Source organism: Lontra canadensis, unplaced genomic scaffold (genome assembly GCF_010015895.1).
Source record: "Lontra canadensis isolate GAN:19392208 unplaced genomic scaffold, GSC_riverotter_1.0 scaffold173, whole genome shotgun sequence".
Taxonomy (NCBI): Eukaryota; Metazoa; Chordata; class Mammalia; order Carnivora; family Mustelidae; genus Lontra; species Lontra canadensis.
Window position 1 is genome coordinate 1089411 of NW_022631167.1, and position 11422 is coordinate 1100832.

Sequence of the window (11422 nt, forward strand, 5' to 3'; positions counted from 1 at the left end):
CATTCATGCTATAAAACATTGTTAATGCCAAAGTCATGACCATTTAGTGAGACCCGCTGGACTTTCCAAGGATATGACACAATATAGCATGCCTTTTGTTGTCATAATATATTTTTGTGCCAATGGTGAGTGGGTTGTAGGCAGGAGCTCTGTCTGCTTTTCCTGGTTTCAGAAGTTCTGTTGTTTGTCACTCCCTGCATATGAAGGATCCTTCTGGTAAGATCAAGAAAGTGCCAGCATCAAACTTGAAGAAAGTGTCCATGGCTTGGAAAAAATCCCAGGCATCATAGTGAAACACTCTTTCAAGATCTGCTGCATCACCAGTGCTCTTGGTAGGAGGAACAATGTTGTTGGGGAAAACTCAGCAATGATGCTGAGATGAGCAGTGGCTCAGAGGAGCTGGCCTCCAGCGGCAAAGGGGATTTGACTGATGTTAGATGTCAGTGAGCCCACTCACATTCTTCTAGCCACCATCATACCCATTCTCTCTGGTTCTAGCACTGGTCTCATCAGACTGAATTTTCCACCGCAACTCAGGACAAGGTCATACATCTGGATGGGTTCTGACAGTCCCCGGCCTCAGAGTTGTGCTGGAGGCACAGGTGGTATGATGTGTGGGTGCAGAACCACACCCAGGAAAGACTCTGCCAGCCTCCGAAAGCCACACCCATAGGACTAAGCTGCTGTGATTTCTTCCTGCTTTCCCTCAGGAGAATAAAAGATACTTTACTGTTTGCAAAGCATTCTTTTTTTTTTTTTTTTTAAGATTTTATTTACTTATTTGACAGACGGAGATCACAGAGAAGCAGGCAGAGAGAGAGGAGAGAGAGAGAGAGAGGTCCCTGCTGATCAGAGAGCCTGATGCGGGGCTCGATGCGGGGCTTGATCCCAGGACTCTGGGATCACGACCTGAGCCAAAGGCAGAGGCTTTAACCCACTGAGCCACGCAGGCGCCCATTTGCAAAGCATTCTTATTTCTACTTATTCTATCCCCTTCCATTCTCACAACCCTGGGAAGGAGGGCAGACATTCTCATCACTCCATTTTATAAATGAGAAATAGCAGTTTCTCAGGGGACTCTAGCTTATAAGTGACAGGGCCTGGATTCAGATGAGATCTTCAGTGCCACACCCTGGGCTCTGTCCACTGCAGAGTGAGGTCTACTTTTAAGGCAATCCCATTTCTTTATTTCTTTTTTTTCTTTTTTCCTTTTTTTTAAGATTTTATTTATTTATTTGACAGACAGAGATCACAAGTAGGCAGAGAGGCAGGCAGGGGTGGGGGTGGCATTGGGGGAAGGGGCTCCCTGCTGAGCAGAGAGCCCGATGCAGGGCTCCATCCCAGGACACCGGGATCATGACCTGAGCCAAAGGCAGAGGCTTTAACCCACTGAGCAACCCAGGTGCCCGGGGGTGAGTAGTCTTGACCTCATTTTCAAGTCACACAAGAAACCAGCACTCCTGAGTTTCATGAATTACGGGATCGAGTTTCCAGAACACTGCCAACAGCCCCCACCTCAAGTATTAGTATCTGTTTGCATCGGTTGACACACTTCTGTTATTTTCTATTGGAGTAGAACGGTTTCGAGATTTATTTGTTTGGTTTTGTGGGAGTTCCTTTGTTTGGGTGAAGAGCTCCCAGTGGAGAAACAGAAAGGAAGGAACGAATGAGCCCTCAACTCCCATCTTGGCCAGAGAGACCCATCTGCAGCCCCCGTGAGGGATGAGGTTGGATGAAAGGGGAGTAATTGTGTAAGACTTTGAGCAACTGAAGATGCAAACAGTTTTCCTCTGGAACCCAAAGCAAAAACTTTATTGGGCAAAGTACAGCCAGTCTGCAAGAAGTTCATTTGTGCCCCATGGCTCCATCCTGCCCTCTACTTTGGGCAAGTTAGTGACTTAGGGTGGCCCCAGGAGAGATTGCTGTGCTCAGCACAACAGGAGCAACATTATTATTTTTTTAAGTTTATTTATTTATTTGAGAGAGAGAGAGAGAGCGTGCGTGTGCACACAAGCAGGGGGAGGGGCAGAGGGAGAGGGAGGGAATCTCAAGCAGGCTCTGACTCCCACTGAGTGACAAGCCTGATAAGGTGCTCGATCTCACCACCCTGAGATCATGACCTGAGCCGAAATCAAGGTGCCCCCAGGAGTCACCATGATAAGAACACCGTTCTCACAGAGGCCCCACAAGCTGATGAGGTACCCTTTTTAAGGGGGTGTGATGGGTAGACCACCAATGGGGAGGTTGCCATGGGAGAGCATCATGGATCTGCTGGCAGATCCGTTCAGATCACTGAGGAAGAGTTGGGTGGCGGGGAGGGAACCAGAAGAAAGTTCGACAGGCGTTCAAGAAGACTCAGAACTAATGAAATTTAGGTCTGGATGTCAATATGACAACCCAAAGGCTGGTGAAGTCTGATATCAGGGTGCTGTGAGACACTGGACTTTATTCTTCTACAGTCATTCAGCTTCAAATATTCTGTCTTTAGTGAAGATGCCATGAAACATGCTTACAGTACACACTCTTCCAAGGGCCGTTATCTGGGGCAAAGCTCCCGGTAGCCAATTGCCCTATCTCCTCCCACTTTTCCAGGTAGAGCCCTAGTAGGGGGGTACCACTCAGAAACTCTTCCTGGGGTCGTGGATAGAGAAGTCTAGCTGCAGGATTTTGGGGTGGAAGGAAATCCTTTTATTCTATGTTAAGGTAGAGCCTCACATATGATGTGCTAGAGGCTTCTGAGTGACTAGGTTATTGGGCAAAGATTTTTGCTATTTTGCCTGACATGGGCATGAGAGGGAATACTGGGTAAACTACAGGGGAAAGGATTTAGAGGAGAACAATAAAGGATTTCCCAACATTGAAGGGAAACAGACACTCCATCATAGCCCCCCTTAAATAAATAAATTAAATAGAGAGACCCCCCCTTATCTGCCAACCCCTCAGCTCTAGTTTAATGGCTCTCTGCACATCTTTTCCTGAACTCACCCCCCAACCCCCCATCTGAATTCACTGCTCTTCTGTCTGTGTTCCCAGCCCTCATTACAGCACTTAACAAAACCAATCTGTGACCTGCTCAGGGGTAGAAACTGCATGTTATTCTTTACTGTGTCCCTGACCATTAGGAGACATATAGCTCACAGTCAACGTTGGTTGGTTGGTTAGTTGGTTTGACTGGAAGTGGAAAGCTGAGGTTAGTACTCAGTAGTGTGATAGGTGTATTCACACTTCTAGAGCTCTGTCTGTGGAACAGGCAGGAGGAGCTACGGAGAAGGTGTGAGGGTAGAATAAAGAAGCATAAGGCAGGGGTGCCTGGGTGGCTTAGTGGGTTAAGCCTCTGCCTTCGGCTTGGGTCGTGGTCTCAGGGTCCTGGTATCGACCCCCGTGTCAGGCTCTCTGCTCACTGGCAAGCCTGCTTTCCCCCCCTCTCTCTGCCTGCCTCTCTGCCTACTTGTGATCTCTGTCTGTCAAATAAATAAGTAAATAAATCTTAAAAAAAAAAAAAGCATAAGGCAAACATTGATACAGTATCTGCTTTATCCAGTGCTCTCATCCCCTTTGTCCCCTTTCTTCTGCCTGACATTGGGTCGGAAAGCAATGGCCAGGCGCTCCGTGTAAACACAAGGTGTCAGAACAATATCTTGAGAAATCGCTGGCAAAGGATCTGAGGGCACGAGATGGTGGAGGCAATGAGCATGACGCAGGTCCTGCCCTGGGATCCGGGGAGGGTGAAACAAACCGAAGCGTGCTAACAGAAGGTGGGGGGCAGAACTCTGGTGCCACACTATAGCTGTCCTCAAGAGTTTTCTCTTTTCTCTGTGGATTCCAGCTATAGGCCACTCGGGGGGTTCCTAATGAGTGTGCACAGGATTCGTGAGGAAGGTGGGAAACCAGTCCACCAAACACATCAACTGCAGGGCGAGGAGCTAGTCGAACCCCAGGCTCTGCCTAGCAACTGTCTCCCCAGCGGGAAAGAACTCCCCTCCAGGGATCAGAAGACTCCCTAATGCAAGATCTGGAACATTCTAAAGTCCCTCCTTAAGTGGAGGGAGGCGGATGACATTACTGCAAAGTAGACAAAGGAAGGCAAGGAGCCTCTTTCAACTGGAAGGTGCAGAAGAGAGGTGGGGAGGCTGAGAACACTTTAGCAGCAATTATGCAGAAAGTGTACGGTATAGACGCAGGACGGCATCACCCCACCCCACCAACACTGGCAGTGTCACTCTCCAGCAAGAGCTGTGCAAGAGCTGCTAATTACTGAGATTCCAGTAAGAGCTATGCCTTAGAAGTGATTCTGAACTGATTGCAGCTTTTTGAACTGTTCGTGGCTACAAGCTATAAAGGAAGGAATCCAAATAAAAGTGAAAAATCCTTTGATCAAACACAAAGGGACTCTTCCAAATAAAAATGCCTTTATTTTCTCTACACATCAGAGCTGTCTGTTTCACACGTGTAAACAAATGATTTATAAACATCTACTAAACACAGAAGTTCCCCAAGACAGGGACCATACTTGTTCTTCCTCCTAACTCTTTACTGTATCTAGTACACAACCCAGCACACAGAAGATGCTTACTGAATTGAATTGAATTGAAGCAATTGCTGTATTAATGATTTGATTAGAGAGTTGTCTTTTTTTTTTTTTCTTCAGTAATGGGCTACTCTGAAAGGAATACTACAGTGAAGCAACACAAAAGGCCATTCTAATAGCTTTAAATCCAGGAAAACATACCTATTTTTCTAGAGCCCCAAATAGTCATTCTGGAAAGCCAGCCACCCTACATTCCACCACAGAGACCGTGTTGATTGCGCTGAGTTGCTAGGCAACCACTGGGTAATTCCCTGTGTAATAGAGATGAACCTGTCATCTGCTTTCTTGGCTGTATGTGACATGGGGAGACAACAGGTAAAGGACAGCCAGGAACCCCTGCACCTGGATGACACAATTCTTCCTGAAATTGATGACACAAGAAAATCCCCACACCGTGTCAGAAAGTGCCGGAGGGAGAATTTCATTAAACTATTAGCACAAGACATTCTGGTGAATTTTCTTGGCTTTAAATTGTGGGTAAATGCTGTGGGTTATCCTGTTATCCCCTTCCAGAAAGCAGGAGACCAAAAGCCCAGTAGTTCTGTGTGGGGATGGCTGTCAATTCCGGAAAGGGCTCCGGAGCAGCCGGTCCCATGACTCCAGCTGGGATGAGACTTTTACCAGATAAAAGCAGCCTTTTAAGTCTTAAAAGGGACGCTCACCATCTCAAAGAAACCCTAGTTCTGGATGCATAAATTGTACTTTTTTATACCTGAAGAAAACGCTCTTAGGAATTTCTTTGTCTGGACAGCACTTCCCAGACCTTTTAGGCAAATGAGTTGCCTTGGAAAGACTCCACTCAGCTGTAGGTAGTGACAACACTGTCTTCGAAATAGGCTAAAAACCCGACAAAGCGCTGGAGAGTGAATAAGGAATGTCTCAGAGCTTCTCTAACATTAGGAAAAATGGAAATCAAATTTAAATGCCCCTTCCAATTTGGAAGGCTACTTTCCTGTAGGAAGTTTTAAAGGGACCACCTTCCAGATTAAAAAAAAAAAAAAAAAAGAATATTTACCCACGCTTTACTCCCACAAATATATTTGAAACATCTTCAGAAATTGTTTGCTTTTCAATCTCCTGTTTGAGACTGAATTTTGAGTTTTTGGACTCGGGGATTAGGCCATCGGTTAGAGAGCAGATTGTGAATTGAGATGAAATCAGGTAGTTTTGAGAACAGTTGGGTAAGGCTTTAGCCCAACATCTGGTGCCTATTTATCCAACCTCTGGTGATGCTGACTTAAACTAGCCCAGCCGGCCAACCGTGCGGAGCGAAGCCTGTCAAAAGATCCAGCCCTGCCTAGCCGTTGCCAGAAAGAGGAGTGCTGGTGTGTGACGTTCTGGGCTTTCTCTGTCTGCAAGGTAGAGCCACTCACTGTATCAGTCACCTTTCCTGACCAGTAGGTCTTAGAAGATCCTTCATGGAATTCCAAACGAAGTCAGCCATTCCAATAGAGCCAGATCAAACGTTAGGGAGGAGGATTCAGGAGCATCGCTGAGCAAATGCCCAGAACAGGAGAGACCTCCAATGGCTGGGGCAGGGTGGGGGTTATGGTAGGAACAACAGACACTCTGGAATTTCCTCACCAGAATTACTAAGTGTGGAGCAAAACCTGTCAGCAACGACCTTCACTCCGCCTTTCCACAAGCCCCAGTGACACATGCTGTTGGGTGCCAGAGGCTTGGAGCGGGCACGGAGCAGAGGGTGTCAGGGAACTTACAAAAGAAAACCTCTACGGTCTGGTCTTGCACCAGTGGCCACCTAAGTGACTCCCTCCCCTGGGTGGTGCAGGTTTCCTTTTCTAGAGTCTTGTGAGTGCACTGTTAAATTTTCAGGAAGCAGGAGGTCCCACTGCGGACAACTTGGTTGAATACTTACTATGTGCTGTTTTTTGCTTTGTGGGAGAAAGGCATTAGATGTAATCCCTGCCCTAAAGGGGCTTAGACTCCTGTGGGTAAGGCAGATAGGTACCGAAGATATTACCATGCAAACCAGTCTAGATCAAGTCACCAGAGATGGCAAGTGCGGCACCTGGGGAATAATTACCGTCTGCGCAGGGGCTGCCCCTGATCTTGGGCTTTGTAACCACCTTCGTTACAGAAGTGTCGGGTTCCACAGAAAAGCCCCAGCCCCCTCTGGCTTTCTGCTGCCTCGGCCTGTGTGCCCAGCCTTTTGGCAACCCTGTGCTGGGGAACACAGCTGGGACCCAAGGGCTATTTTACAGAAGGGAGGTGAGCCCATAAGGCAAGATACTAGATGTGGCCCAGGGGGACCTACGAGTTAAAAAAATCAAAGGGTTCCACACAAAAGGGAAATTGAACAGCTTTCTGGGCCACTGAGTGAAAAAGAAATTGTGAGTGTATGTCAAAAACTTCATATTCAAGGTACATGAGTGGCCAAGTGGTTAAGTGGCTGCTTTGGGCTTGGGTCATGATCTCAGGGTCCTGGGATTGAGCCCCGTATTGGGCTCCCTGCTCCACAGAGAGCCTGCTCCTCCCTCTCTCTCTCTGCCTGCCGCTCTGCCTACTTGTGCTATCTCTGTGTCAAATAAAATAAAATCTTAAAAAACAAACAACCAAACTTCATATTCAGTGGGGGGTGAGGACACTTTTAATATATTTCCACTATAGGGGCGCCTGGGTGGCTCACTTGGTTAAGCCTCTGCCTTCAGCTCAGGTCCTGATCCCAGAGTCCTGGGATTGAACCCCAAGGCAGGTTCCCTGCTCAGTGAGGAGTCTGCTTCTGCCCCTCCCCATGATCCTTCTCTCTCTCTCTCCCTCTCTTTCTCTCTCTCACTTTCTCGTGCCCGCTTGCATGAACTTACTCTCAAATAAATAAACAAGTAAAATCTTTAAAAAAATTTTTTTTCCACTATAAAGATTGTAGGTAGATCTAACAGGTAAAAGGCAGCTGCTAAGTGGTTTGGAAAGGTAAGTGGTTTGAAACCACCATTACCTCCCACCCCCACCCCACACCAAACATCTCTACTCCCGGCAGAGTGGATAACCACATGGAGGTGCTGTCTGCAAAGTCTGCCCGTGTGGTGTGCAGGCTCTGTTCCTGGCTGTACCTAGTGCCTTCTGGCTCCCCGCCGGCCTCCCCCTTAGCACAGCAGGAAAGGGTGTGGTGGTACTGCTTCCACCGGAACATGGAGGCAGTCTAGCAGATGGCTGGAAGCAAGGATTGTGGAATTCAAATCCTGGCTCGGCTCCTTACTACCAGGGACGCTGGCAAATGCCATGGCATCTTTACCTTAGTTTACTCCTTCATAAAATGAGAATAGTGATACCACACCCATCTCCTGGGACTCTGCAAGGATTAAATTAGTAAATCTAGGCAAAACATGTAACACGGTGTCTGGTCAATAGTAAACACTGTGTTAGTGGTCATGGGAAAAAAATTGTTTTGGGTTCTAGAGTATTTGCATGTCAAACAATTCTACTTACAGGGATTTCAGGTACAGGCAAGAAGATGGTGAGCCTCCACTGCCCCTGAAACCAAACCCGGGCCTGTGTGTTAACGTCCTGATGGTAATCTAAATGATATCCTTTGTTGGCTCTTCCAGATAGCGCCTAAGACTGTGAGCCCCAAACCAAGCTGGCTGATAGGGGCCTGGTCACCCAACTGCTAAGAAAAAAAGGAGCATACATCCCACTTTCACCCACTTCTGCCCCTGATAGCCTGGGATCCGTAGATCCCTCTGCCCACGTACAGGCTGGAGCCCCTGTCCTCTTCTCTCACACTCCCCGCTCTGGGACTGCGGAGCACACAAATGCCTACCTTCCCAGCACAGCCTCTTAAAACACTATGAAGAGGTCAGTGTTAATAATGCTAGATTCAGACTAGAGGATAACTATTTTACAGATGGCCAGACTAAGGTTTGGAAAAATAAAATAGATGGTTCTCAAAAGCTAGTCCAAGAATTGATGCCAGTCCCTAGGGTGATGTTTTCACGGGTCTTCAGCAACACTGGAAAAATAAGAATCATGTAACGAATTTTTCATGGAGGAGAAATTATTTTTCAAATCATGAGATGATGGCCTCTCCTCCTTCCTGTGTCTATGTGGGGGAAGATGTTAAAATGCCCTTCTTTTAGAAAATGGTATTGATAGGAGCAGGGATTTGAAATCGGATCTTTTGAATACTTTCACTGCTATTATGCTATTCTGAATTACTTTAAAATAGTTCTAAATGAACTTTAATTTTAAATTCAACTTTAAGTATTAAAATAACTATTAAGCAACTATTTACAAGTATTTTATATACTATATCATATGCTTGAAAATTTCTTCAAATGAAACTCAGCACAACGTTGACTCTTCATGGCATCCTTTACGCAGCATGAAAATGCAAATCCTTATGTGGACGGGGAAGTTGACAACTTAATGAAATAGGCTGGGTGGAAGGGCAGCTTCTGGCCCCAGACTGTGGCAATCCATGATAGGAGAAAGGAAAAGAAGCCAATTTACAAAGCCTTGAGTGTAGCGTTTAAGGGAGCAGGTCTCCCCCTGCTGGTAGTGGCAGCGGCAAAATGAGTCTTGAACAACAACTGGTACTGAGGACTAGAACTGAAAAGGATTCTACAGCAAGACAATTTGCTTGGAAACCCACTCCCCATCATGGCCTAAATGTGAGTGTGACAGTAAAGATTAAAGAAGCCACGGCTCCAGGAAACTATCAACCAAGACGCTGACTTACAAACCCTGGCAAATTAACAAAGCCAGGAAGAAAATTTTTTACATTGGTTTGGCTATAGAAAAATATTACTTTTTTTTAAAAAGTTGCCCATTTTGGGGCGCCTGGGTGGCTCAGTGGGTTAAAGCCTCTGCTTTCGGCTCAGGTCATGATCCCAGGTTCCTGGGATCGAGCCCCACATCGGGCTCTCTGCTCAGCGGGGAGCCTGCTTCCCTCTCTCTCTCTCTCTGCCTGCCTCTCTGCCTACTTGTGATCTCTGTCTGTCAAATAAATAAAATCTTTAAAAAAAAAAGTTGCCCATTTTCATGAATTTCTTATATTGTATCATTAGTGATATAGAACCATACTCAATAAAAATCACACCTATCAGTAAACTGGTCTGATTCATTTGATTCCATTAACAAACTTGCCTTTGAAAGTTATTGATAGGGGCACCTGGGCGGTTCAGTGGGTTAAAGCCTCTGCCTTGGGCTCAGGTCATGATCCCAGGGTTCTGGGATTGAGCCCCGCATCGGGCTCTCTGCTCCGTGGGGAGCCTGCTTCCTCCTCTTTCTCTGCCTGCCTCTCTGCCTACTTGTGATCTCTGTCTGTCAAATAAATAAATAAAATCTTTAAAAAAAAAGAAAGTTATTGATACACCATGGGTGCTCATAAGATAGGTAAAATCAGGTAAGTCTGGTTTCCTTGCACCTTTGGAGGACTAAAATCATCCTCATGCTTTGGCTTATTTCATTTATTCTCTTTTGTCTGGTATGCATTTTACCCTCGTCTACTTCCATTACATGCAACTATATTCAACTCACTTGCAGTAAATCCAACTTTTATCTGTCCTTCTTAAAGCTTTAGCTTCTGCTCTCTTCCTTCTCCCACAACAAAAAACAACTGAAGGCTATTTTTTTCTTCCTTGATTTTATTAATTAGCTTCTGTTCAGAATCCTCCAGCATTTACCACATTCTCATATAGTTTATTAGAACATGTCTTTCCCCTATCAGATTCTAAGGTATCTGAAGACAAAGATTGTTTTCTTCTGCCCCCCAAAGAAGCAATATGGTGTAACAGTTAAGATCTTGGACTTAGTAGTTTGTGTCATCAGTGTTCTCATCTATCAGCTACAAAGATACTAGGACCAACCTCATAAATTTGCAGAAGCACAGTTAAGAGAATGCATGTAAAGCTGCCTGGCTCTTAATCACTCGATAATTGTTAACTATTGTTTTCACTCCCTCCATCCCCTCAACAAAAGCTTTACATGCCGCAGGCATTCAATTATTATTTGTTGGTGAGGTTTATGCTAATAAATATATTCATATGCAGCAATGCATTAGCATTATCTGTGTCTAGAGGGCTAACGTGATTAACCATGACCTAGCAGCTTTTTTTTTTTTTTTTTAAAGGCTTGGATTACCAACACCGGGCGATTTCCCCGTCCTGTGATCTAGATCAACTCGATCGGATACAACACTGTGTATTCTGGCAATGTGCTATAATCTGCACTGCCCAGTAAGGTAGCCATTGACTACACGTGGCCATTGAGCGTTTACAATGTGACTAGTGCAAATGAGAAACTGAGATTTCGTATTTTAATTAGTTCAATACCTCCTAGTGATTAGTGACTACCGGACTGGACAGGCCAGCTCTAGAACTTGCCTCTGCCCGTCGGTCTCTTCAAATTCACCTGACTTTTTCCAATTAGTAACCCTCACTGATCCGATGCAAGAGAATTAATCCCAACCCCTTTTTCTTTAGCTATTACAAGTGTGCTCACTGTCACACTTCACCAAAAGCTGGCAGGAGAGGCAGTATCCATATAAAACCCAGCAGCTCGGACAGTGGCACGGGACAAAGGAAGCCATACATCAAAGAACGTGAAACCATCCAACAGAAATACTGATTGCGTCCCTGCGTCACGGAGGGCTATCTCCAGAGGTAGCGGGGAATGCCAGCCAACCGCCGCGACAGGCGTGGCAAAAACGTGAGCCAAGCGCCGGGCGCTGGGGAACGCCCCTGCCAAGCCCAGACTGCGGCGAGGCTGCGCGCCTGCTCTCCCACGCCGGACGCCACCGCCTCGGCCTCACGTGCACGTCAGCAGGCCTGTCCCGGTCCCCAATCCTAAGGGTGTCCCTGCGTCCAAACCGAGAGA